Raw genomic sequence first — 26,264 nt, forward strand, 5'->3', positions numbered from 1 at the left:
CGGGATCTTGCTTTCTCCGCTTTTTTTAAACCTGTCTCGCTATGTTAAACTCTTTAACATAGCGAGACAGTGTTTAAAGAGACTTATACTAATGGAAAAGTCCGGGCATCGGACCTTTTTCATTAGTATAAGTCGATTTACAACGTGCATGCTGGCCAATCAGCGTGCACGTTTTGGAATATTAATGAGGGGTCATGGTATAATAGGACATAATTGAGGCATATCTAAATATTAATGCATTTTGGTTATACCAAACACATAGCTCAAACGTGTCTGAAAAACTATTAGCTAGTTCTTCAGTAATAAGGCCACTCCCCAACAATTACCTAATATTACTATCAGGTCTGTTCAGTTTTATGCTTACTAATCTTTTCAGAGGCAGCAACACATTATTTCAAAGGAAATCAATGAATACATTCAGGTGATAATCTGAATTGTATTTATTTTATTTTATTTAACTTTACTTTATTTACACTTAGTGACACCAAGCCAAATGCTGAAGTGGCATACATACTGACTAGGGAAATTTGCCCAGGGCACACTGAAGAACCTCCCCTACTCTTTTGAGCTGCTAGACCATGCTGGAGGGCTCCTACAGCAGCAAAGAAGAGGCCTAATGGAAGGAGCAGCATGGAGGAGGAGAGAAAAGCTATGGAGAGTTTGGAGGTGGAAAGTGAGACTCTGGAGAAAAACCTGTTCAATGTGGAGCTTCAGTATGTAAGTAAAGATTCCTGGGTGGTAGATGTTACAAATGAACAGTGTCATGAAAGCAAGACTGTTGAAGTGGTGCAGATAACAGAACTGGCATCAGGGGGGCTTGCAGATGATGTTCTGATAGAGTGAGATGCAGTGGCGGCTGGTGACTTCAAATCAAAGGGGGGCTGCAGGAGACAGCTTAATGGGTGGGGTCAATGGGAATGAGTGTGGCCAACTAGAAAGGGGAGGAGCTATGCTCAAAACCACAAAAACTGTAACTTTAATTAAATACGCTGACCTGGGTGCCAAACCATCATTATGAGAGTCCAATCAAGACAAAATGAAGTGTAGAAGAAAAAAAATTATTTCAATCCATTGGCTGCATGACAGCTTACGTAATATCTAGATGGAAACAAAAAGGATGCGAGGCATGAAAAAATAAATTACTTTTTAAATATATTACTGGAATGCCAGTCAAAATCAAGTATAAGAAAAACAAGCAGCACTTAACTCAAATCACTTCTCCTTGCACTCCAGTTCTAATTATAATTTATATTCAGCTTTATTAAAGTACCAAGTAACATGCTGAAAGTAGCAATCTCTCTGATACCCCCACTTATAAAAATGTTTCTTATCCAAAAAAGACATGCTGCCTGACAACAACTATCTACTTGTTTCATGGGGAAAACATGATCAAAGTAAAAAATGAAAAGCAAACAAGAAACAAGCTCAACATATATTGCTTAAAGGATTACTGCACAGGATATGGACCACACATGATAGATTGGCATTCTGTTTAGTTTGCAGGTAAAGCCTGTAATGAGCTTAACAATGTAATCCTGTCCTTTATTACAAATACTGTCATATGCATTTCAATACCCAAGGCTTATATGTTATCTAGTTATGTAAGTATTGTCTGCATGGCAACAACAGAAAGGCTTTCAATGTTGGCAGTACTGCTTATTAAAACTTACTTGCATCTTACAATATCAGACAAGCTTGCCTGATGGTCATTAAAGCACTGCTACTTAAACATAGAGCAAAAGGCACTTTCTGAATAATAATAAGCATAAATCAACAGTATAAAAATATGACAGAAACCAGAACATTCTGCAAAATCAATGACAGATGAAAAGCCATTGTAGTACTTGTGTTTCCCTTGGATGGGGGGGATAGTCTGCACATTTACACTGAATAATTGCTCCTTGCCTTGCTTGGACACATCCACAGTCATTACATGGGGTAGTGGGGTGCAACAAGTTGTCACAATTTGAAATGTCTCTGGCTGACTGTGATAGCCCTGACACATTTGTCATATCTCTCAACCTCAGAGCAAGAAATCTGGACAAAGCCATACATAGAACTGGGACAAAGGCCCACAAATAAGGACAATTTTTAAATATTGCTCTTATAAACTTAGAAAGATAACAGAATAGTAGGTCTTGCATTAGTATGAAATCAAATGGTCGATTGGAGCCTCCCCCCCTGCAACCATTCCAATGTCCCATTCCTAGGTTATTTTGCCCCATTTACCATAAACACTGTAATGTGCATACTGCTTTACTTCTGCGAAGATTTAGATTTCATTTGAAAGTTTTATTTTGCATTTTTACAGCACAATCCCCAATAGATATCTGCTAAACAAAGCAATGCAGTCTCACAATAAAAACAGACTTAGCATTAAAACCTCTCTGCCCTTGAAACTCACATGCATTGAAACAGCATTGAAACCCACATTCAAAGAAAATACATTTTGCCAGTGGCAGATAAAGATTAACATTGAGCTGTTTTCAAATCGTAGGCCCCTTTTGGACTGTTTTCAAATCATAGGCCCCTTGAACACAAAACATACACATGCTCTTTGATACACATTCCCGATTGTATTAAATTGTATTCCTTGTACAACACAGTACAGTTGTTAGAGGGCATTTTAAATTTATTGTTTTGAACATTTTTCCAGTAAACAATGAAACAAAATGCATGCACCAATGACAAAACTACCCAATTCAGAACATTTCCATCATAAAAGTCTACTCAACCTTCTACAGTCCACCAGTATCAGTAAATATGCACAACATCTGAAGTAGTAAAAGTCATCTAAATAATTCCACATTAAAGAAATCTGTAACAATGAAGAGGTTGCTGCTAGCAAACAACTTTATATGTCATTGTTTATTCATCTACAAATAAAGTGCCTGTTGCCCTTGAGGAATTAATTGCCTATGTTGCATGCATTAAAAAAATGATAAGCTAGTAATATTGCAATAGGGAATGTATGGCAAACTGATAACAGGTTCATAATTACTACTCTAGGTATCGTCTCCAAAAAGGACTGCAGCATCCACCCCCTTTACAACACAGTACAGTATCAGTTGATAGTAGATTTCATCAGAACCAACATTAACAGCCACTACTCTCTTTTTATATGGCTTTACACCAATCACAAACTTAAAACATTTCCTACCCTGTATACACTAATTAACCATTTAAAGTGCTCAGTGCATTGATTCCAGAACAACTACCTATCTAATATAACTTTAATAACTTATACTAACCTCTTGAAGTTTTAGCCTATTCAAAATCTCTTATTTAATAAACAATGCCTAACTTTTATTAATTTACTAATAAAACAGACTTTAAGATATGTACATTTTCCTTAAAAAACACATTTGAAAAACACAATTAAAAAATTCATTTATAAACTCATTTAAAAAATGCATAAAAAAGTATTACCCATCCTAATGTACTTTATACTTGATCCCCTTGTATTCATAACACAATTTTACTGTGAACTATTACCATATAATATTACTACTACTAAACACTCAGCTATTGTTCTCTAATACTGGCTTAATAGAGATGGTGTCGTTAAGTCCAGGATATTCAGAGGCATTAAGTTTAATTTTCCATCTTGTCTCCCTCTCTCTCAATAATAATTTTATATTCCCTCCCCTGGGGTTAGGCTTAATACATTCCAAAATCGCAAAATTAAATGTATTACATACCCTATTTCCATTCAGATGTCTCCAAAGGGCATTTTTTGTATCCTCCCTTTTTATCTTATAATAATGCTCATACATTCTATTTCTCAGACATCTGACTGTCATCCCCACATAATAACAAGGACATTTCGTACACTTCGCTAAATAGACCACGTGGGAAGTCCTACAATTGCCTTTTCTAAATTTTATTTTTGTGTTGTGAACATCTTCCAATGTAATTGTTGGTACTGACATAATGTATTTACACTGATTACAACTTCCACATCTAGTTGTATGTGTATCCTGCTGTCCATATTTGGAATTGTTTTTCTTCCCTAGTCTCATCTTGAGATTGTTCCCATTCCTATATACGAATTTGTGTGCATCCCCCACTATCTTATATACACTCTCCTCAGTTTTTAAGATATTCCAATTGTTCTGTATTATTTTTTTGATGCCATTTGCTTCCGGTGCATATTGTACTATACATGCTCTGGTATATTCATTCATTTCCAAGGATCTTTTTTGTCCATTTATAACCCCATTTGCTTCTCCTAGTATGGGCTTGTATTTTTTCCCCCATTCTTTCTTTACATATTCCGTAATATCCAGAATCATCTCCTTAGGGTATCCCCTAACTTCAAACATTTTACCTATATTATCCATCTCCAATACCATATCCGAATACTGTGATGTCATTCTTGCCGCTCTTATACATTGCCCTTTTACTATACTCCTTTTCTGGTGTATGGGGTGACAGCTGGTAAACTCTAAATAATCATTACTAAAGGTTTCTTTCCTATATATGTTAGATTTGAATATACCATTCTCTATAGTAACTTTAGTGTCTAAAAATGATATACTATTCTTATTTATACTAAATGTGAACCTTAGGTATTCACATCTAGTGTTAAGATAATTTATAAATTCTTTGATGCTGCTTACATTACCCCTCCACACTAAGAATGCATCATCCAAAAATCTAAGATAGCATACAATATTTTCCTTCCATTTGCTTTCTAAAATATATTCATTTTCCCAATCTAGAAGGAACAAATTTGCAAACATGGGGGCACAAGCTGCCCCCATTGCTACTCCTTTACTTTGCCTGTAATATTCTCCTTGGAAAATTGTGTAATTGTGGGACAAAACTATTTCCATAAATTCCAAGATTAACATTATTTTCTCCCATTCCAAGTCACTATATTTTTGTATACTATGTTGAAATCTAGTTAATCCTTCTTCTAGAGGAATACTGGAAAAAAGATCAACAACATCTATGGTCACTAATGTACTTTCGTTAGTGATATATCCATTATCTAACCTTCCTAGGAAATCCCAGAAATCTTTCACAATATGACTGACCTTATTGTATACATGTTTTAACCATCTGTCCACTACTTTGCCAAATGGAAAAGTTTTGGATTTGCTACCCGAGATGATGGGTCGGAAAGGGGGATCCGCTAGGTCTTTATGCACTTTTGGGATTCCTACTATAGTGCTAACAATGGGAGAATCCTCCTTTAGGAATTCATACAAATTTGTACTAATTCTTTTATCTAATAACATTTCTTCTAATATTAAGTCCACTTTGTGATGTCCAATGTTGACTTCATTAATGGATGTCACCTCATAGTTACCTGAATTAAATAATATACTATTGATTTTATTATTGTATTCATCAGCATCATACATAACAACCCCCCTCCCTTGCCGGGTTTCATTATTCTTATATTATTGCTGGCCTGTATTTGTCTAAGTGATTCATATTCTTTGAAATGTAGATTATAATGATGTTTTGTTCCTTTGTTCATATATTCATATAGCTCCTTAATTACAACCTTTTCAAATATAGCCAACGTACTGTTCATAGGGGGGGTAAAGGTGCTTCTCTTCTTGAATTCATCCATCTCGCCCACTTTGTTCCCCTTAAAATATATGGCTAAGTTAAGCTTCCTTAAATATTTTTTGAAATCTATGATGTGATCCACTATATTACCATTGTCATTGGGTACATATTTCATTCCTTTAGATAAAAGTTTGAAGAAATCTTTACTTAATTCTGTCTGTGTATAATTATAAATACTAAAATCTCCCAAACTATAGTGCACATCACTGTGTTTTATAATTTTATCTCTTCTTCCTAACTGTTCTTTCCCTTGTAGTTCCTTGTCCTTCCCCAATTGTTTCCTTGCCACCTGTCTTGTCTCCTGTTCCACTCGTTGTGGTAGTTTCCCCACTTTTTGTTTCCCCCTAAAAAATCTTTTGAATAGCCATATAAGCCATATAAGCCTAACCCCAGGGGAAGGAATATAAAATTATTATTGAGAGAGAGGGAGACAAGATGGCAAATTAAACTTAATGCCTCTGAATATCCTGGACTTAACGACACCATCTCTATTAAGCCAGTATTAGAGAACAATAGCTGAGTGTTTAGTAGTAGTAATATTATATGGTAATAGTTCACAGAAAAATTGTGTTATGAATACAAGGGGATCAAGTATAAAGTACATTAGGATGGGTAATACTTTTTTATGCATTTTTTAAATGAGTTTATAAATGATTTTTTTAATTGTGTTTTTCAAATGTGTTTTTTAAGGAAAATGTACATATCTTAAAGTCTGTTTTATTAGTAAATTAATAAAAGTTAGGCATTGTTTATTAAATAAGAGATTTTGAATAGGCTAAAACTTCAAGAGGTTAGTATAAGTTATTAAAGTTATATTAGATAGGTAGTTGTTCTGGAATCAATGCACTGAGCACTTTGAATGGTTAATTAGTATATACAGGGTAGGAAATGTTTTAAGTTTGTGATTGGTGTAAAGCCATATAAAAAGAGAGTAGTGGCTGTTAATGTTGGTTCTGATGAAATCTACTACCAGTAGATGAAAGCGCTCAACCAGTATTGTTGTCGAAGTTAATAAATTTTATATTAAGTTATTTTGTGCGTGCCCTTGTGTTCAGTGCAACTTGGTGACTGTGACTGATTTTGGATTCTGTTGTTACTTGTTGGCCTGTCCAGTCGTATATTATTTTCATACAGTACAGTATCAGCAATGCATCTATCGACTGTGGGAGTAGAACCCACAGCCTTCTGCATCAAAAGCAAGTACACTACCTGTTGTGCTATTAACAATGCAAGCAGAATCAGAATAAGCAGCACTAAAGTTTAGTTTCCCTGCAGCTCTCAGCTCCTTGTAAAATCTACTTGACACGCAGTTGTATCTCTGAACTTTGCAGCACAAGAAATCTGGAAAAAGCCGAAATTTATTGGGAGGGACACAAAAGCCCAAAAACCAGGGACACATTTTTAACATTGCTTGTATAATGTTGGAAAGTTGCTAGAAAAAAATGCTGTGTTACCAACAAACATTTCACTGCCACATCTTTAACCCAGGGGACCCTGTGCAAAACAGTCAGAGAAACATACCACTATGTCAAATCAGCTGTTTTGTGAAAGAGAGGAAGACAAACTTAAATGGCTACCATTTAGTGAATTCAATTCTCACCATAGCTGTCAACCTCTTAGCACAAAACACCTGAGCAAAGTGAATAATAGGGGAATATAGCCCCCAAACATATTCAGTGAATTCAGTTCTCACCATAACTCTCAACCTCTTAGCAAAAAACATGTGGACAAAGCCAGTAATGGGGGGAATACAGCCCGCAAACATTCAGTGAATTCAGTTCTCACCATAGATAGCTCTCAACCTTAGCACAAATACCTGGACAAAGCCAATAATGGGGGAATACAGTCCCAAAAATAGGGACAAATTTCAAATATCCATGTTATAAACTTAGACAACTGCTAGAATAAACAGTTTTGTGTTACCATGTACTTTCTGAAGAATATGAAGTCTGGAATTCAAATGCCTGTTATTTTTAAACATTTAACCAGAAAAATAGTCTGACTTGGAACAAAAGACAATTTTCAGCAGAGCAGGGAGAAACTCCAGACACATCTTTGTAAGATGGGAGGACATGCAGACTCTACACAGAAGGCACCCCAGCCAAGAATCAAACTAGAGAACCTGTAGCTGTTAGGCAGCAATGCTACCAGTGCACCACTGCACTACAGACTTTGCAAGGAAAAATGTAGATACAGAAACCACAGATTTTATGAGGAACAGAACAAATATGAGGCAAAAATCTGCACATTTTTTTACAAATGGTGGTGGATAGGGAATTCAGGTCCTTGCCACCTGCATCCAGAGTACAGAGGTCAAGCCAGAGTATCTCTGCCCACCACCATTTGTTCTCCCTAGCCACCAGTATATAGCAACTGGGGCATTACACACACACTTCAGTTGCATAACTTTCCTGTTTTTTAGTTAACCCAAGTGGTTTTCTTTTTTACTTCAGGCCTCTGTTTAAACATGTATGCAACAAAACAGTTTAACTTTTTCATGTTACACAGACTTCACTCATTTTGCCTTGTGTGTAAGCAAATCAAGTTAAAAAAAAAAAAACACTGAAGAGTCTACAGTAATGTTCTGTTCATAGCAGCTGTCAGGATTAAATGAAATTAATCTGTGTCATGAACAGGTTTTATGTTCAGATATAAACAAATTGACAGTTAAAAATAAAAGATACAGTTGGCTGGGACAATAAAAAATAATATATAAATACATACCACCAAGAAGAAAACTCTCTGTACTCTACTCTGTTCTTCTTCTTCTACTCTAACTCTACTACTTCTTTCTTCAGTTCTTGTTCTTCTGCAGCACAGCTGACAAAATATAGGCCGCCCAAAATAACAAAAAAAAAAAAAATAGAAATCCAATTCCAATGGCAAAGGCGAATAGCCTATGTAAATCCTTCCCTTGCCAAATGCGACTGACTCAGTCAGTCACGATGATCAGACAATTCAGTCCACAACACTAACTGTCTAAAACTGTTTGATTCTCAATCTTTTCCCAGCGCATAAAGCCCGAGAAGAGAGCGACAACCAATCAGCAGCATTTTAGGCCAAGCACGTCATGTACGTGCCTGCCCTGCCTGCAGACGTCGCAGTCCGAACCACTTTCAGTTCTATGCGGTTTGGAACTGCATAGACTGCTGGGGATCACACTGATGCCTTAATTCCTTCACCGGGCTGCAGCAAAAACAAAAAAAAAGTCTTTATTTCAACCGCCGCAACCTGAGGCGGTTAAAGTGCGCATGTGTGTACTTGCCGAGGCCGGAAGGAACTACGAGTCGCGGAGACTCGTCTGCAGTTTGCCTGAGAGACACAGTAAAAAAAAAAAAATAATGCTACACTTGCCTACACAAAAAGGTACTTGTTTCTTTTTTTCTGAGGGGGCTGCAGTCCGGCAGTCCGATGCCACAAGCCGCCACTGGTGAGATGTCAGAAAACTTTTTCAGAAGTGCTGAGGATGGTAATGTGGAAAAGGAACCAGGTGATATGGCAGCAGAGAACGCAGCAGGTAAAACTTAATGCAGCAGTAAAGTAAATGAGTAAAGCAGCAACAAACTGAGAAGGTGTTTGGTTTTGTGGCAGTAGACAATGCAGTAACTAAAACGTATGCAGCAGTGACAGCTGGTGAAGAAGGACAGCAGCAAGAAACTGAAAGTAAAACTTTTATTAAACAGAAGAGAAGACCAACTGTAAGAATAAGAACAAAAATTATACTGTAATTGACAGATATTACCAATGAAAATTCAGTCTTTTATACATATTGAACAGTGACTTTTAGTGACTAAACGTGAAATTAATAGACTGATGAAATGTATGCAACTCTGTAAGAAAAAGAAGGATATTTATTAGTGGAATAATTATTTTTGTTTTCTGGAGGCAACTTAAATGTTAAAAAATTTTAGTTTGCAGGTTAGAACTGATGAACTGGCAGAGGATGATGTTAAAAATGCATGCAGGGTTTGCGTGAAAATGTTGAAAATATTCTGAAAGTTAGAGATGAGAGAAACTTATGGAATGGAGGGTGGTAGTTGGAAGCTGTTTTGAAATGTCAAAAAAAACATGGTGAAACACTTGCCAAGTGTTATTTTTGTGGCTGGTCACTGAGGGACATTAAGATATGCTGGCCAGCCTAAATCATGTTTCTTTTGTAGAGATTTTTTTCATTTAATTAATGAGTGTGAGAAGGTAAAATGGGAGAAAGGGCATACAGTAAGAAGCTGTGTGCCTGGATGCAGGCTATGTAAAAAATAAGATGCTTTTGTATGGATTGTCAAGAGCAAACAGTAAATAATGAAAAAAGGGGAAGGGAAGAAAACATACATGAGGAAGGACAAAAAGAAGTTGGGAAGAGGGTGAAATAGGTGAAGAAAAAACTGTAGAAGAAGAAAAAATATGGAGGACAAAATGAGGAAACAGACTGCATGCAGGAAGAGAGATCAGGAGAATGGACTAATTACTAATACTAGTAATTATTTGACAGTGTAGCCAGTGAAAAATCTGATTCTGAGGATCAAGGATTATTTGTATATAAACCCAGGAAAATATTCAGTTGGGGAAAGAGTAAAAATAAGAAAACAAAAATTTAAATATATGTTCTCAAACCTTAAAAAGACAAAAAATCAATAACTTTACTTTCAGTAAATGTTATTAACACTGTAAAAAGGACATAGATACTGGAACGGTGTGCTAAATGTGATGTGGACGCTATTCTGTTACAGGACGTAAGATTCCTGGCAAGTGAAGAAAGGCTACAAACAGAACAATCGTGGTGTAGAAATATAATAAGAAACATAGGAAAGAAGTGAAGGTTGTTCCTGAGTGGCTGTTGGTAAGGATGGGAAGGTTAACTGTTGTGAATGTGAGGCGGCGAGAACATGTTTATAGAATTATGGCATTGTATACATATATAACTAGAAAAGAAAGAGAGAATCTGTTTCAGAAAATATTAGACAATGTGGTAGCTAACATGAAAATTATAATTGCATGGATTTTAACTGTGATTTAAGAGGAAATTTTAAAAAGAAAGGGAAAGATGTAAAAAACCACAGGAAGTGATAAAATGCAATAAATTAACTGAGTGAAACAAAAGTCAATGGACTTATAGAAATGGGGCACTTGAATCTGAAATATTATTTTGTATTGTCAGAAGGTTTAGGGGTAGCAGATGGTGATACAGTTATAATGGGCTTTTCAGACCATTTAGCAATATGGATGCAGGTGAGGAAGAAAGGAAGTATATTAAAATAGGAAAGGGAATAAACAGAATAAATGAGAGATTATGGGATGACATTTTTGAGTGGGAAGTATTGCAGTTATGGAAAAATTATATAACCATGAAGGACTTCTATAAAAAGTGGTCTGGATGGTGGACTGAATTTAAAAAGAAGTTTAAAAGGTGTTTTTCTTCAGTGGAAGGATGATGTAAGAAAGGAAGAGAAAGTGACGTATGAAAAATGTATAGAAATGTATTATAAAATGTAAATGATAATACACGATAGTATTATGATATGGAAAAAAGAAATATATATATAAAAGAAATCAAGAAAAACGTAAGGTCTTACTGTTTAAGCAGAAATATTATTTACAAGGGAGAAGAGAGGAGGTATCTGCATATTTGGGTAAAATAGTAAAGGAAGATATTAGTACAATGAGGGAAACAAAAAATATAAAAGCAGAGGTAAAAAGAACACAACAGCAAATTATGAGTATTATAGTACAGCATACTGAAAATATACATAAAGGTAAAAAGAAGGAAAATAAGAGAGAAAGGAAAGTAAAAAAAAATCCAGACTAGGTCAAGGAAAAATATGAAAAAGACATCACTATTAGTGAACTGGATGAACTAATTAGGAAAGTAAATGTTGATTCAGTATCAAGTCCAGACAGTATAGGGTATGGAATGTACAAGAAATTACTGGATCGGCAAATAAAGTATTTTGTACATGTCCTGAGTGGATGGTTGAAGGAAGAATTTATTTATGAAGAGTTATGTAGTGGAATATTCAAATTTATATGAAAGAAAGTTGAGAAAAATAAAATAAAAAAAATAGAGACCCATCACACTAAATAACAGATTATATTTTTATGAGAATAATACAGAGAAGAATGGAAGAAATGATGAAGGATATTATGGAAGAAAGTATATATGGTATAAAAGGAAAGGGACTTCAAGAGTTGTTATTGGTTGTGAGAGAAATTGTGGATGAGATAAGTAAAAGGGATGTGAAACTTATGATAGGTGATATTAGCAAGGCATTTGATACAGTAGGGCATGATGCTCTGTGGGATGTTACTGAGAAGTATGGAAGAGATAGCAGAATTAGGAGAATGTGTATGTCAGCATATCAAAATAACAGAGTGAAAGTATTAATGAATGGCTGGCTGAGTAAAGAAATATGCATGAAGTGTGGTATAAGACAAGGATGTCCCATGAGTGGAATATTGTTTACACTGATAATAGATGTGATAATGAGTGAAATCGTTTATAAAATGAAAAATGCTAGATATGTGATGCAAAAGGAGGTGGTGATTCTAGTAGTTTTGACATACGCAAACAATATCTAGTAGCTGCTAAGAAGAAAATATAGATGAGGGAAGTGGTAGTTTGTCTGACTGGATGTTTAAAGGAATGGGAATTACCTTGAATAAAGATAAAAGTAAGGGTTTGGGTGAGGTGGTTTGGGGGGTGTATTTTTCAATGAATGAGGTGTCTTTGTTAGGAATAACATTTAGGAAAAATGATGTTATCATGAAATGTGAATGTTTGATAAATGAAATGAAAGAAATATGTCTTATGTGGAAGACAAATAGATTAACATTCATGAAAAATGTTTGTCAGGTGAATTCTGGATTAATGGGAAAAATAGAATCTATGTCAAATGTTTATACAATCCCACAAAAATATAAAAAGAAAATTGTGCCATTTGTGTTTTCTTTCATATGGGGATTAAGATTAAATCCAGTGAAAAAAGGTGTGTTGTACATGAGTGAAGACAATAAAAAAATAGTGAGTATGTTTAATGGGTCTACTTCAGATCACTGAAATCCCATTTCACTGACTTTCATTTCACTGAGACGAAATCACCTAAATTTCACAATATTGATAACTCATTTCACTGAATCTCATTTCACCAACAGCTTACAATGCTAAATTTCAAAAGACTAAATAGGAAACCATATACAAACACACTCACAACACTAATGACTACCTCTTTCCACAACTTAAAAACTACTTACTTATCTTCTTAACAGAAACCAGACAATATAAAACCAAACTAAGTGGGGAACTGCACCGCCCACAGCCCCCAATCCCCCAACTATATATACTAATTCCAGGATCACACTACAGTGGGAAAAAGGGCATGTATCTTTTACTTGCCTAACAGTACTTTACACACTGCCACTACTGCTGGGAACGCACAGAACATCCACCATATTACTTTAGATACTTCCCGTACAAATGTAAAGAAACATACTCACATTTAAAAACACTACAACACCACTTTCTACATTACTATCAGTATTCTGACACTCAGCACTGCAAGTTACAGAAATTCTTTCTATCACAAACAAGTTAAAGGCGAATAGAAATCCACATCAGGTCTACAGCTTACAATTCAGTGAAATGAGATTCAGTTAAATGAAGTTTCAGTATTTTGAAAATTAGGTGATTTCGTTTCAGTGAAATGGGATTTAATGATATGAAGTAGACCCTGTTTAATACAAGTACAAAAAAGTCATGGGAGATGATGAGAATAAGAAAAAAAATTAAATAATATGTAAATGAAGAAATTAAAAATTATCAAGAAAAATACTAACATGGGAAATAAAAACTGATGATATAGAGAAAGCTAGAAGGATGTGGTATAATAATTTAATGAAACAATAATATTATGTAAACCTATGGGAAAATGTACCACAAGAAATGATTAAAGCTATTAAAGTCAGGGAAAAGTGGTGAACCAAAATAGAGTGTCAGGAATTCCTATCGACATTGGTAATATATAGAAACAACAGAGCATGTTTTTTGAAATATAAAAGAATGGTAAAACTCTGGAAAAAGTTGTGTGAAGAAAAAATATTTGAGAATATTAATATCATAAAGAATATAGATATGAATATGATTGTATATGGATATTATAAGAACACAAAGAAAGAACATGTGAGACAATTAGATAATTTATTTTATGCAATATGGTTTATTTGGAATAAAAGACTGAATAAAATTTTGTTTAATGAAAAATAGATTTTGGTAAATATATTGCAAAAAATTTGATTATGGTTGTGGAAGAAGGAGTAGGGATCAATTATGGAAGAATAATAATGAAATGTTATAAGAAAAAATGATAAACAGTTAAAAAAAAATATATATATATATATATATATATATATATATATATATATATATATATATACACATACACATATATAAATATATATATATAAATGTTGTTGTGTCTTTCGGCTTTTCCCGGTTAGGGGTCGCTACAGCGGAACTCCGGTCTGCTAATGACTGGTAGTTGATTTTTATGTGCCGAGTTACCAGCCCTGACACACAACCTTCAACGAAGGTACGCCCATTCACGCATGTCTCCACGCAGAAGACGCTCTAGCTAGGAATCGAACCGGACAGCGTCTTACTGTGAGGCGACAACGCTACCGCAGCACCACCACCGCGGGTAAATATATATATACATATATATATATATATATATATATATATAAATATAAATATATATATATATATATATATATATATTCACGAACCAAAAATCCATCACTATTGTCACTACATCAACCCAAGTGGATAAAATAAAATCGAGAACACATTAATAGAGTTCCAAATGATCTTTAATGGACAACCAATCTGCCACATAGGTTCATAGGTTCATAGGTAGATACTAGGCTATCTGCCCTAGGGCATTTATAAGCCTAGCCAGAGTGTATTTGGCTTCCGCCTCCCTATTAGATTAGCTTACTGTGCCTCTGTAAAGTAGGTCACAGAAGGTACCCTTTTAAGATTAGTTTACTGTGCCTCTGTCTAGCAGGGACACAGAAGAGATCCCAGGGGTGAATTTGTGATTTCCCATCCACGCGTCCAGATTTCGCTTGAAGAGGGTCAGTGAGGGGCTATGTCTAACATGAATTGGGATTCTATTCCAGAGTGAGGGGAGCCTCTGGGAAATGAATCTGTCCCTCCAGCATTTCCTATTTATTTTTGTGCTGAGGTTTAGGTCCCTGGAGCGTGTAGCTTTAAGGGACTTGTATTTTTTGAGGTGGAGCATGTCCATTAATTCTGGGTTTGACATGGCTTTGTACGTCAGGCATAGATCGCCTCTGAGTAGGCGGTAAGCAACTGAGTAGAGCTGGAGTTTCTTTAGTCGAGCTGCATAGGACATCTATTTGTAGCCCATGATCTTCTTGGTGAGGTATTTTTGGGGTCTCTCCAGTTGCTGCAGGTGTCGGGTAAGGTACATCCCAAAAGGGGCATTGTATTCAATTATGGGCCTGATGAGTGACGAGTAGAGGGGCACAATGACCTCTCTTGATCTAGATGCAAACCCTTTCGTGATAAGGTGGGCTATATAGAAGGTCTTTCTAACCACTTTGGCAACGTGATTATCAAAGGAGAGATTACTATCTACGTTGGTCCCCAAATCTCTAATTACTTCTTCCGTACTTAATGGATTACCACCTATGGGGTAATTTGTGGGCACCTTGTTTTTCCCAAAGGGGATGACTATGCACTTTTTAGCATTTAGCTTGAGGCCGTGGCTCTGGCACCAAGCATCCTCCAAAAGAGTCTCACAGAGACGGATGCTGGAGATTCGATTATGGCCCCCAGTTTGCAGTCATCTGCGAACTTTGTCAGCCATAATCCCTCCATGTTAGCCTGAACCTCAGAGAAGTATATACCGAACAAGAGAGGTCCCAGAACTGAGCCCTGTGGGACACCACTTGTAACTGGTTTGGATTCGGACATGGCACCTGTGATTCTGACCATGTGGGTTCTATCTCTGAGCCAGCTTGCAACCCATCTTGTGATATAGGGGTTGATATTTAAGTTGGTAAGCTTATTTATGATGCCAGAGTGGGGTATTGTGTCGAAGGCTTTTGTGAGGTCCAGGTAGGCTGTGTGGACTACCTTGCCCTCATCTATGGCTTTGGTAACTGTTTCAAAGAAATCAACTAGGATTAAGAGGCAAGATCTGCCCTTAACAAAGCCGAATTGGGTAGGGTCAAGTGTCTGGAGGCTCCCAATGTCTTTGTTTATGAGTTCCATGATGTCGCTCCATAGCTTTACAGACCAGGCTAGTCAGGCTTATGGGGCGATAGTTTCCGGGGTCCGTTGTGGCACCACCTTTGTGGAGTGGGACCACTGCAGCTGTACGCCATTCTTTGGGTACATATCCTGTAGTAAGGATAAGTCTGAACAGTGACTTAATGTGAGGGTTCAGTTCTTCTTGGAGCTCGTGGAAGACACAGCCTGGGACACCATCCGGTCCCATAGATGCTGTGTTTTTGCTTTGGAGAGGGCAGCTTTCACCTGTGCATCTGTGATGTCAGGGAGGTTACATTCAGTTGGGATAGGCATTTTCTCCTTTGGGGGGAAGGGGGGGAGAAGTTTGCGCTGAATCTGTCTGTCAGGATGTTGGCTATGTCTGTAGGTTCGGTATATTTTGTACCGTTATGCAACAATTCACAGCATATCTGGGAGTTTCTGCTCATGTTCCTGACATAACTAAAGAAGGCCTTGTGATTATCTTTAGTGTCTAGGGCAATTTTTCTTTCGAAACTGGCCTTTGATGATTTTATGAGAGATCGAAGTTTCTTGCTAATACTGATCAGAGATGCCTCACCCTTTTTGGGATTTTGCTCTGTCATGTAGTAGCTTCCTCCTTCTGTTGTATAGCTTATTAATGGCCGGGGTCCACCAGACTGGTCTCCTGTTTTTGGAGGAGTGAGTCTTGGTTTTATTTGGGATAGCGCGATCCATGCATTCCTGCAGGTGCTCATAGAATGCATTTGTAAACGATTCTGCGGATTGGGCTGTATTATCCTCTGGCCCAGGGGCTTTGAAGGATTCCACCTCAGTCTTGAGAAGTGCAAAGTTGGCTTTTGAGAAATTCTTTACAGTGATTTCCTTGGCTGGGGGTGGGGAAGGGATATGGATGTCCAGGGAAATTTGTTTATGGTCTGATCTTACCAATGACGGGTTTACCTCTGGTGTGGAACATAGAGTCCCCATGTTGGTGATGACCAAGTCCAATATGTTGTTCCCTCTTGTGGGAGTGGTGGCCAGTTGTTCCATTGCATTAAAGTTTATAAATTCAAGGAACCATTGGGCGAGGGTGTTTGGGCTTGAGTAGTTTTCCCAGTCAATGTTTGGGTAGTTGAAGTCACCCAATAACATAGTGTTTGGAGAGACCTACATATTCTCCAGTGTTCTCAGGAATGCCAAGTGGGGTTCCTGTAATAGGGAGGGTGTTCTGTAGCAGGCTACAAACTGAAAGGCAGTTTTGCCCACTGTTAGTTGCACATGGATGGTTTCCGATGCTTCGTGCAGTGCCACTAACCTGGAGGTGTAGGTATCTTTGATGAATATAGACACTCCCCCTGCTTTTGTGCTTCGGTCCGAGTTTTGGGGCCGAAACGCATGGTATGAGTTATAACCTGGTAGTGCTGGGGTGCTCTCAGGAGCCTTGAACCAGCTTTCTGTTACTGCACAGACATCGAATTTCTCCATACTGAGGAGAGCCTCGAGTGCGTGCATCTTGAGGTTTAGACTTCTGGCATTGAGTAGCATTACCTTTAGTTTGTTTATCCTTGGGTTGTCTATGGAGGTGGGTTTGTCCTTTGAGCCTTGCCTAAAAAAGGCACTATGGGGGTGGCAAGAGCCTTGGCCAGTATAGAAAAGCCTAAGGGTGACAGGTGCAAGCCGTCCCTGGCGAAGCAATGTGGCTTGTCGAGCATGTCATCCCAGGCTGACAGACACTGGATCCCCTTTGAATGACACCAATACTTTAGCCAATTGTTGAAACTGATCATTTTGTCTTTATACTGTGGCATCATTCTTGGTGAGGGCAAGATGCTACTCAAGGTCAGGGTCATACCAGCCTGGGCTACATGGTCAGAGAGCTCCTCTATGTCTCTTTTCATGTAGTCCAGGGAGGTACGTCTCAGGTCATTCACACCAGCATGGACAATGACGGAGTCATACTTGTACTTGCTTTGGAGTGACCTGAATGCTTGCATTATGTGGCGGATCCTGGCACCTGACAGGCAGCTAACAGTGACCTTCTCCTTGTTCAGTCTGATGAGCGGGACGTCAGTGTGCTAGACAACAGAGTCCCCTATAACAAGTGTATTTGGTGTGTTGTTTGGCCTTAAGGGCTGTGACTGTGAGGCACACTGATTTTGTAAGATATGTGATTCGTGGGTATTGTTGAGGGGTGGCTGTTGCTTGGATATCTTCTTAGGAGGTCTTTGCTGATTAGGCAGATTTTTATTTAGAGCCTCTGAGTATGTTTTTGTGTGTTTATGTGTTGGGTATGCAGATGCAATAGGTCTGTGTGAGACTGGATTTGTGGTGTGGGTGGTTACCTTTTCCTCCTGACTGACTGTGCCAGTCTTGGGTTGAGAGAGCTCTGCCTCCAGTTTGGCTGTATAACTGCATCTCTCACATGTATTAGAGTTTGTTGGAAGGAGGACAGGGTTGTCTGTGTACATAAGGCAATTGTAACATTGCCTCAAAATTCCAAGATTCAACAGATGGACTGGAGAGTAACCTTGAAACTGACCCTTGGACATACCAGATTAGTATAGGGAACTGTTTTTTTACTGATCAGATTAGGGAAGGGAACTGATTTTTCACTTGATCAGGAAGGACCAATCGGTAGCCTAATACTTTTGAGAAGTCAAGGAGGGTGTAGTGCTTTAGTTAGTTAGTGTTTCCTTATAAGAGCTGAGCAAGTGCAGGGCTTTAGAAAGAGAATAGAGTGATTACTTTGAGAGTTTGAACAGTTCTAAGGGAAAAAGTGAAGAGCAGACTTTGTGGAGCCTGGAATAGTTTAAACCTGTTTAGGCGGCGCTGCCCGACGCTGCTCAGTGCGCAAAACCGTGCAAAAAGAGAGTTGTAGGGTTGTTCGGCATCTACTTTTCTGAAGTACAAGCAAACACAGGAGGGTTATGGCTGACAAAGTTTGCAGATGACTGCAAACTGAAGCCATAGTAAACACATCTGACACAGATATCCTCCAGAAGGGCCTCACAGAAATGGATAACTGGTGCCAGAGCCATGGCCTGAAGTTAAACGCCAAAAAATGCATAGTCATACCCTTTGGGAAAAACAAGGCTACCCCTAGCTACCATATAGGTGGCAATCCACTGAGCACAGAAAAAGTCATCAGAGATCTGGGGACCCAGGTTGACAGTAGCCTTTCGTTTGACACTCATGTTGCTAAAGTAGTTAGGAAAACCTTCTATATCACCCACCTGATCATGAAGGATTCACATCTAGATCAAGGAGGTCATCGTCCCCTGTACTCATCACTTATTAGACCTATGATTGAGTACAATGCCCGTTCGAATGTATCTGACCAGACACCTGCTGCAGCTTGAAAGGCCCCAAAGTTCCTCACCAAAAGGATAAAGGGTCTCAAAAATATGTCTTATGCTGCCCGACTGAAAGAACTCCAGCTCTATTCAGTCTCATACCGCTTGCTCAGAGGTGACCTGTGCCTGACATATAAGGCCATGTCAAACCCAGATTTGATGAATATGCTTCACCTCAAAAATCTAGATCCCTCAGAACCACAAGCGGGAGACTTAAACCTTGACACGGTTATAAATAGAACGTGCTGGAGGGACAGATTCATCACCCAGAGACTCCCTATGCTGTGGAACAAAATCCCGGTACATGTGAGGCAGAGCACCTCTCTGGTCTTGTTCAAGAGGAATCTTGACCAATGGATGGGAGATTGCAGATATACCCCAGGGATTACTTCAGCGTCACTGCTTGACAGAGGCACAGCAAAATGATAGGCATAGTTTTTATTCAAACTAAAGGGGTGGCGAAAGCCACATAACTATGGGCTAGGCTTATAAATGCCCTTGGGCAGATAGCCTAGTATGAACCTATGAACCTATGAACCTAAGAGAGACAGATCAAGGAGTTTATAATTGACCCAAAATGGCCAATAAAACTACAGCTTCTAGGTAGTAACCACTCCTCCAGTGACAGGCAGGCTGTTCAGTGTTAACCACTCCCACTGGTGAACACAGAGACTTCCCTTTAGCCCAAGCAAGCACTGGTCTTCTAGAAACTTCCAAACAGTTCAGAACAGCAAATCTGTAACTGAACTTTCTTAACATCCAACACAAACCTAGGTTTCGCCCACTGGCATCCTCAGTGTGTACTTCTGGAAAGGAAGAAACCCATTTTATACATCTCTCCTATAGGCTTCTTAAAGTAACAACATACCAAATAAAGCAAATACTCCTTGAGTATATTAAACACACAGTAGCAGTGTATAACATATTAAGTCACAGCTCTCCCACAATACTTGTCTAACCTCTATTTTATATTTATATAAATATATATTTTATATATATATGGGTCTACCTAGACCTTCCGAAATGTAATTTCACGAATATATAAGTAGCAGGAGTATGGGGATGCAGGGGGGCTTGCCCCCCCCCTGCATAAATGTGTTTAGTGTTATTTTTATTTTTTATTTATTTGCTGTTCATTGAATTGGTTTGGAAAATGGAGTCTCGAAATTACATTTTGGTGGGTCGAGGCAGACCAATATATATATATATATATATATATATATATATATATATATATTTATGTATATATATATATATATATATATATATATATATATATATATATAGGTCTACTTTGAAACATCTAAAACCCATAACATCTAATTTCATAACATTGAGACAAGAATATCTAAAACCCAAACCATCTAAAACCCATAACATCGAATGTCATAACATCTAACACTACAAATCACAAAAAAATAACATCCCCTCCACATATAATGACACCAAACTACCAAACACACTTTTTACTACATTTCACAAGCCCCCCCATGCACCCCCCACCCCCGTAAATTAAATATACCAACTCCAAGATCGCACTACAGTGGGAAAAAGTTAATTTCATAACCCCTCTGTATCAACCCCCCCCCTGCAGAAATGTAGTAAAAAGTGTGTTTGGTAGTTTGGTGTCATTATAAGTCGTTATATGTGGAGGGGATGTTATTTTCATGTGATTTATACTGTTAGATGTTATGAAATTCAATGTTATGGATGTTTTGGGTTTTAGATGTTCAGGTCTCAATGTTATGAAATTAGATGTTATAGGTTTTAGATGTTTTGAAGGGGACCCATATATATATATATATATATATATATATATATGTACATATGTGTGTGTGTCTGTAAATATATGTACATTTTATAAAAATGTGCTTTTATGTTATGTAAAATAAAGGGCCCTTACTCTTTTCAATAAGTGCCATGGGATCTTTCCACCTGAGCTACCACTGACTAGCAGCCGGGGCCACTGTTTAAAGTCTCATCCCACTACATTTTAGTATGACAAGAACTATTTTAGCGTATATTCTGCTAATTCCAGTGACAGTGATTGTGACTCACCTTAATAAAATTTCTAATAAATCTCTCATAGAAATGAGATCTTGTCACTGAACCAAGTAAAACAAAGCTACTAAGCAATTCCACATTTGGAAGCATTTACTGAAAGAGGCAATGGTGCTATTGTGGATTCCTTGAAACAAGACGTTATACAGATTATATTTATAATTATAATAAAATAAGGAACAGAACAGCATGCTGAAGTTATAATGAAACATACTGGCACTTAAACATCTAAACTTTATGGTATTCAGCATGCTTAAGAAGTTACATTCAAAGTTATACAACACAAATTGCTTTGTGAATGAGCAGACAATACACAAACTCCAAAACAGTATCATATGTTTTAAATAGGAACATACAGCAACACTGGAAAACAAAATGACAATTTACAGTGAGAGAGGTCAGAATGAGAGACATACACTGTTACAATGATCTTGCTACTGCATTAAGGTGGAATCTGATGTTGATCTCCTGTACATCAACAGAGCAGATTTGACTTGCAGAAACATAAGCAAATCAGCCCATTCAGTCATCAGAAATTGAGAGGTAGAGATTGCACTTGTGCACTGTTAAGAAATGCAGCATTTCTTGTAGATAGAAGTATTTCTCAGTGGTGGATGTTGATTACACTGGTGATGTAGTATATAATATGGTAGCAGAAATAGAAGAATAGTAATTACAAAGGTTCACAGATACTACACTTGATCTTAGCCAAAAGGCAGAGAAGCTATGAAATCAGTCTGTAGACCATTTCAAGCCTAGACAAAAATCCCTATTCAAAACTTCCCTCTACCATCAAGGAAGGCAAAGCAAGACAGACCTGGAGAGAATATAAGGCTGCCCATCCATTTATGTACGTTTACCTTGAAGGTGGCTAGGGTACAACTCTGCCTGACATGTAGTGGAAGTTTGTTCCAGAGCTGATGGATACATTGGGATAAGACTCTCTCACACCAATGTGCTTTATTTATCTGCTGATGAAGGTTTAATTCCTTTAACTGAGTATTTGAGGTACCATTAGTTTTGCGAAGGAATAGGAGGTTATATAGGATTGGATCTTTTGTGGCTCAAAAAGCTAGACACAGATCTCCATGGAGAAGTCTGTAAGAGACTGAATACAGAGAAACCCTAATAACTAAGATTTTTGAGGTTGCTGGTATTTTTAGTTATGAATCTTTACGGTATCTCAAGTTGCATGGTAAGTTTAGACAGCTACATGCCATAAGGTGCATTATATTCAATAATAGGTCTGATAAGATATAAGTAAAGGGGAATTAAGACTTCTATAGATCGAGTGGAGATGTCTTTGGAAAGTAGATGGGTCAGATAAAAATGCTTTCCATACGAAAGTGGAGACATAATGGTCAAATGATAAGGAATTATCAACAATAGTGCCTAGATCCCTTACAACAGTTTCTGATTGGAGGGCTACATCTACTATATGGTAAGTGAACCTGTTTTGTTAACAAAATGAACTATGCTACATTTTTTTTACATTTAATTTGAGACCACTGTCCTTGCACCAGTTGTTAACATGATCAAACATATGTTGGAAAAATTGTAAGTCAGTTGAAGATTGAAGAACAAATTTACAGACATCTGCAAAATTAGTTAACCATAGGCCAGTAGTGCTGACTTAAATATCCAAGAAATATCAGCCAAATAGAGATGGTGCAAAACTGAGCCATGTGGTAATGTGGTATACCAGTGGTAACCTTTTTGCATTGAGAATTGGCTCTAACCACATGGGTTTTGTCAGACAACCAGTTAACTATCCACCACACAATGTAAAGATTATATCTACAGAAATACCTTATTAAAAAATACAAGGCCTAACCAACATGTCTTACAAGGACTGACACACTCTTGTGTGTTACTATACTTAGTATCCTACAGAGTGCTAAGAGGTGATCTATGTCTGGCATACAAGGCAACCTCTGACCCAATACTGATGGATTTACTGCAAATGAACAAGTCAAATGGCATCAGAAGTATCAACAGAACAATTTGGAGGGATATGTATATTTCACAGGGGATACTGCTGCTCTGGAACAAACCTCCCATGCATATAAAACAATGTTCATCCCTGTCCATACTCAAGTACAACTTGAATATATAGATGGAAAACAGAATACTTACTCCAGAACTGCCACCTGTACTACTAATGGACAGAGGAAACTCCTAAATGCTTTATCTCATGCATGGGTTCCCCTCAAACTATCTATGGTATGATCCCAGTAATTCTCATCAGGGGTAATATATAATTATTGACCATGGAATGGGTAAAGCCAATGTCTAAGCAAACGAGATAGGTTAATTTGAACACTAAAAGGGAACTTAGCTAGGCTTAAAATGGCCCACAAGGGCAGCTTATCTATGAACCTATACTCAGATGTATACATCTGTCAATAATTCCTGCATGAGGAATAGTGTTAAAGACCTTGTACAGGTCAAAATATGCTGCATGCACTGCATAATCACTACCCACATCTTTAGTTACTTTTTAAAAGAAATTAATGAGGTTAAATAGATCCGCGGTGGTGGTGCTGCGGTAGCGTTATCGCCTCACAGTAAGATGCTGTCCAGTTCGACTCTCAGTTAGAGTATCTTCTGCGTGGAGACATGGTGAATGGGCATACCTTCGTTGAAGGTTGTGCATCAGGGCTGGCAACTCGGTACATAAAAATCAACTGCCAATCATTAGCCGACCGGAGTTCCGCTGTGGCGACCCCTAACCGGGAAAAGCCGAAAGTCACAAACAAAATGAGGTTAAATAGACAGGACTTTCCTTTGACAAAGCCAAATTGATGAGGGTCTAGGGTTAAGTAATTTTCAGTATCCAGAATAATGAAGTCTGAGATAATGCACTCCATGGCTTTTCAGATGAAGATAGTGAGACAAATGGCTCTAGAGTTACTAGGGTCCATAATTGGGCTACCCTTGTGTAATGGCATTACAATGGCTGTTTTCCAGGCTTCAGGAATGTAACCAGTGGAGAGGCTTAGATTAAAGAGGTTAAGTAGGAGTTCAGAAATGCTATATTTGGTACCGATAATCAGGCAACCTGGTGTGTTGTCAGAGCTCATGAATGCAGTATTCTTATTTTTTTTCAGAGGGCAAACATAATGTATTTCATGTAAATGCATCTTGAGCATACAGCTACAGAGTGATTTAGCATGTTTTTTAAATTGTAAATAGCTCTATTATAGAATTATAAAATAAGCTTAAAGAGAAAGCTGGATCTGTGTCACAGAGGGGCCCTGACTGCAATCGCAAATAACCTGAGTATAGCAGCTTGGGCGTTGGATGGGCCAGGTGGGGGAGGTGGGAGAGAGTGGTTAGCAGTGACACACTCATCCCGGGGGAAGAGAATGGTGATTTCCTGGTCAGCCAGTTTGTTTCCATGCAAACAACACAGTTCTCCCAAGACAGTGCCAGACATGAGTGTGGGAGCATGCACATGTTATGGGAGGACATAGGTGGTCCCTATAGTGATTCGGCTGTCCACAACAACCATGACAGCTGCCAGGGGGGGTGATGTCAAGGACATAAATCAGGAAACAGTATTGATGGCCTCCAGTACCTCACAGAGAGCAAATCATTGGAAATGGATGGGACTGGTTAACAAATAGGCTAATGGACTGTGAAGTGGCTGATGAGCAAATGGACCAATGTACAGCACAACATTAAGATAAATCAGTAAATAAATAAATGAATATCAAAAGAAGAATGTATTCATTGCAATCACACTGTTTTGTTTCCAAAAGATTATCAAAATGTACTGTTTGTCCTGTTCATTTTGTGTGTTGTGTGTGTGTGTGTGTGTGTGTGTGTGTGTGTGTGTGTGTGTGTGTGGCGGGGGGGATACTTAAACACACTTAAAAACTTGATTGGTAATGATAATTAAGGGATCAAATTCATGGTAAGGAATCTACTATATAATCAAAGAGCTATTTGTTAAGCATTATACATCTAAACACTACTGTCCAAATGTGATGGGAAACATTCAAAGTAAAAAAAAAAACAAAAAACAAAAACTAAAGACAAAGTATAATAGCAATAATAAGCTCTGTGCGTGTGGATTATGATGTGTGAATATTGTACAAACTAACATCAACAGATTTGGTTATACAATGACACCTCATCAATACTCCAAAACATGAAAGCTGATATGCGCATACATTTTGCAAATACAGCATTACCCAAAGAAAGATGATTAGTAGTTGAATTGAAATATAAATCAGAACCGCTAACAAGAAAAAAAGAAAACTAACAAAAAAATCTTGCCCTTTACAGAAAAAAAAAGAGAGACAGAGATAGAAAGAGAAGCAAATTCAGTATCAGCACTGCAAATACATTTCAGTGCAGCTATCTAAATAAGCAAACCATCATCATCATCATCACTGACCCCCCCCTTTTCCCCCATTTTTTCTGCAAGGGGTCAGAGCGTTGTGTTAATTGTCACCATGTTTCTTGATTCAGTTCTACTCTCCTACCTTCTATGACAGTCATGCCTGACTGTTGCAGGCCTTCTCACATGAAATCCATCCATCTCCTGATGAACTTCCTTGTTTTCTCTTACCTTCTTCCCATGTCTTCCAAATCATCTTCATCAAATTGTTCAAAATACTGTAATCTGCTCTCTTTGATCTTCTCTGCTATTGGAGTTGCTTTGGATTCTGCTGTGATGTCATCATTTCTTCATCTGTCCCACAATGTGCCACCTGTCTCAAGTGCTTCAGCTCCATTAGCTCTAGCTTCCACAACTCTTCCGCCCTCACTATCCAGGCTCTGTCCCAAACAGAAGTACTGGCTGCATCTCTGTTTTGTACACCTTAATTTTCATCTTCTTTGGCATTCATTTGTAACACACTATCCCTACCACTCTGTGCCAGTTGGCTGCAGAAACCTTGATTTTTAGCTTTGACCTCCTCATTCAGACTTTTCTTTTCCTCAACCACCCCTCCCAGATCAGACCAGAACTAATCTAGCTTCAG

General features: G+C 37.8%; 1 protein-coding gene and 1 pseudogene across 1 annotated transcript in view; both read right to left on the reverse strand.

Annotated features, from left to right (window-relative positions):
- Nucleotides 1-26,264, reverse strand: part of EFHC1 (EF-hand domain containing 1) — an 856,688-nt gene that overhangs the window by 825,607 nt on the left and 4,817 nt on the right. The gene's annotated exons all lie outside the window — the stretch shown is intronic.
- Nucleotides 21,915-21,998, reverse strand: LOC122795130 (annotated as a pseudogene).

This window comes from Protopterus annectens, chromosome 2.part1 (genome assembly GCF_019279795.1).
Source record: "Protopterus annectens isolate FY-2018-M chromosome 2.part1, PAN1.0, whole genome shotgun sequence".
Lineage (NCBI taxonomy): Eukaryota > Metazoa > Chordata > Ceratodontiformes > Protopteridae > Protopterus > Protopterus annectens.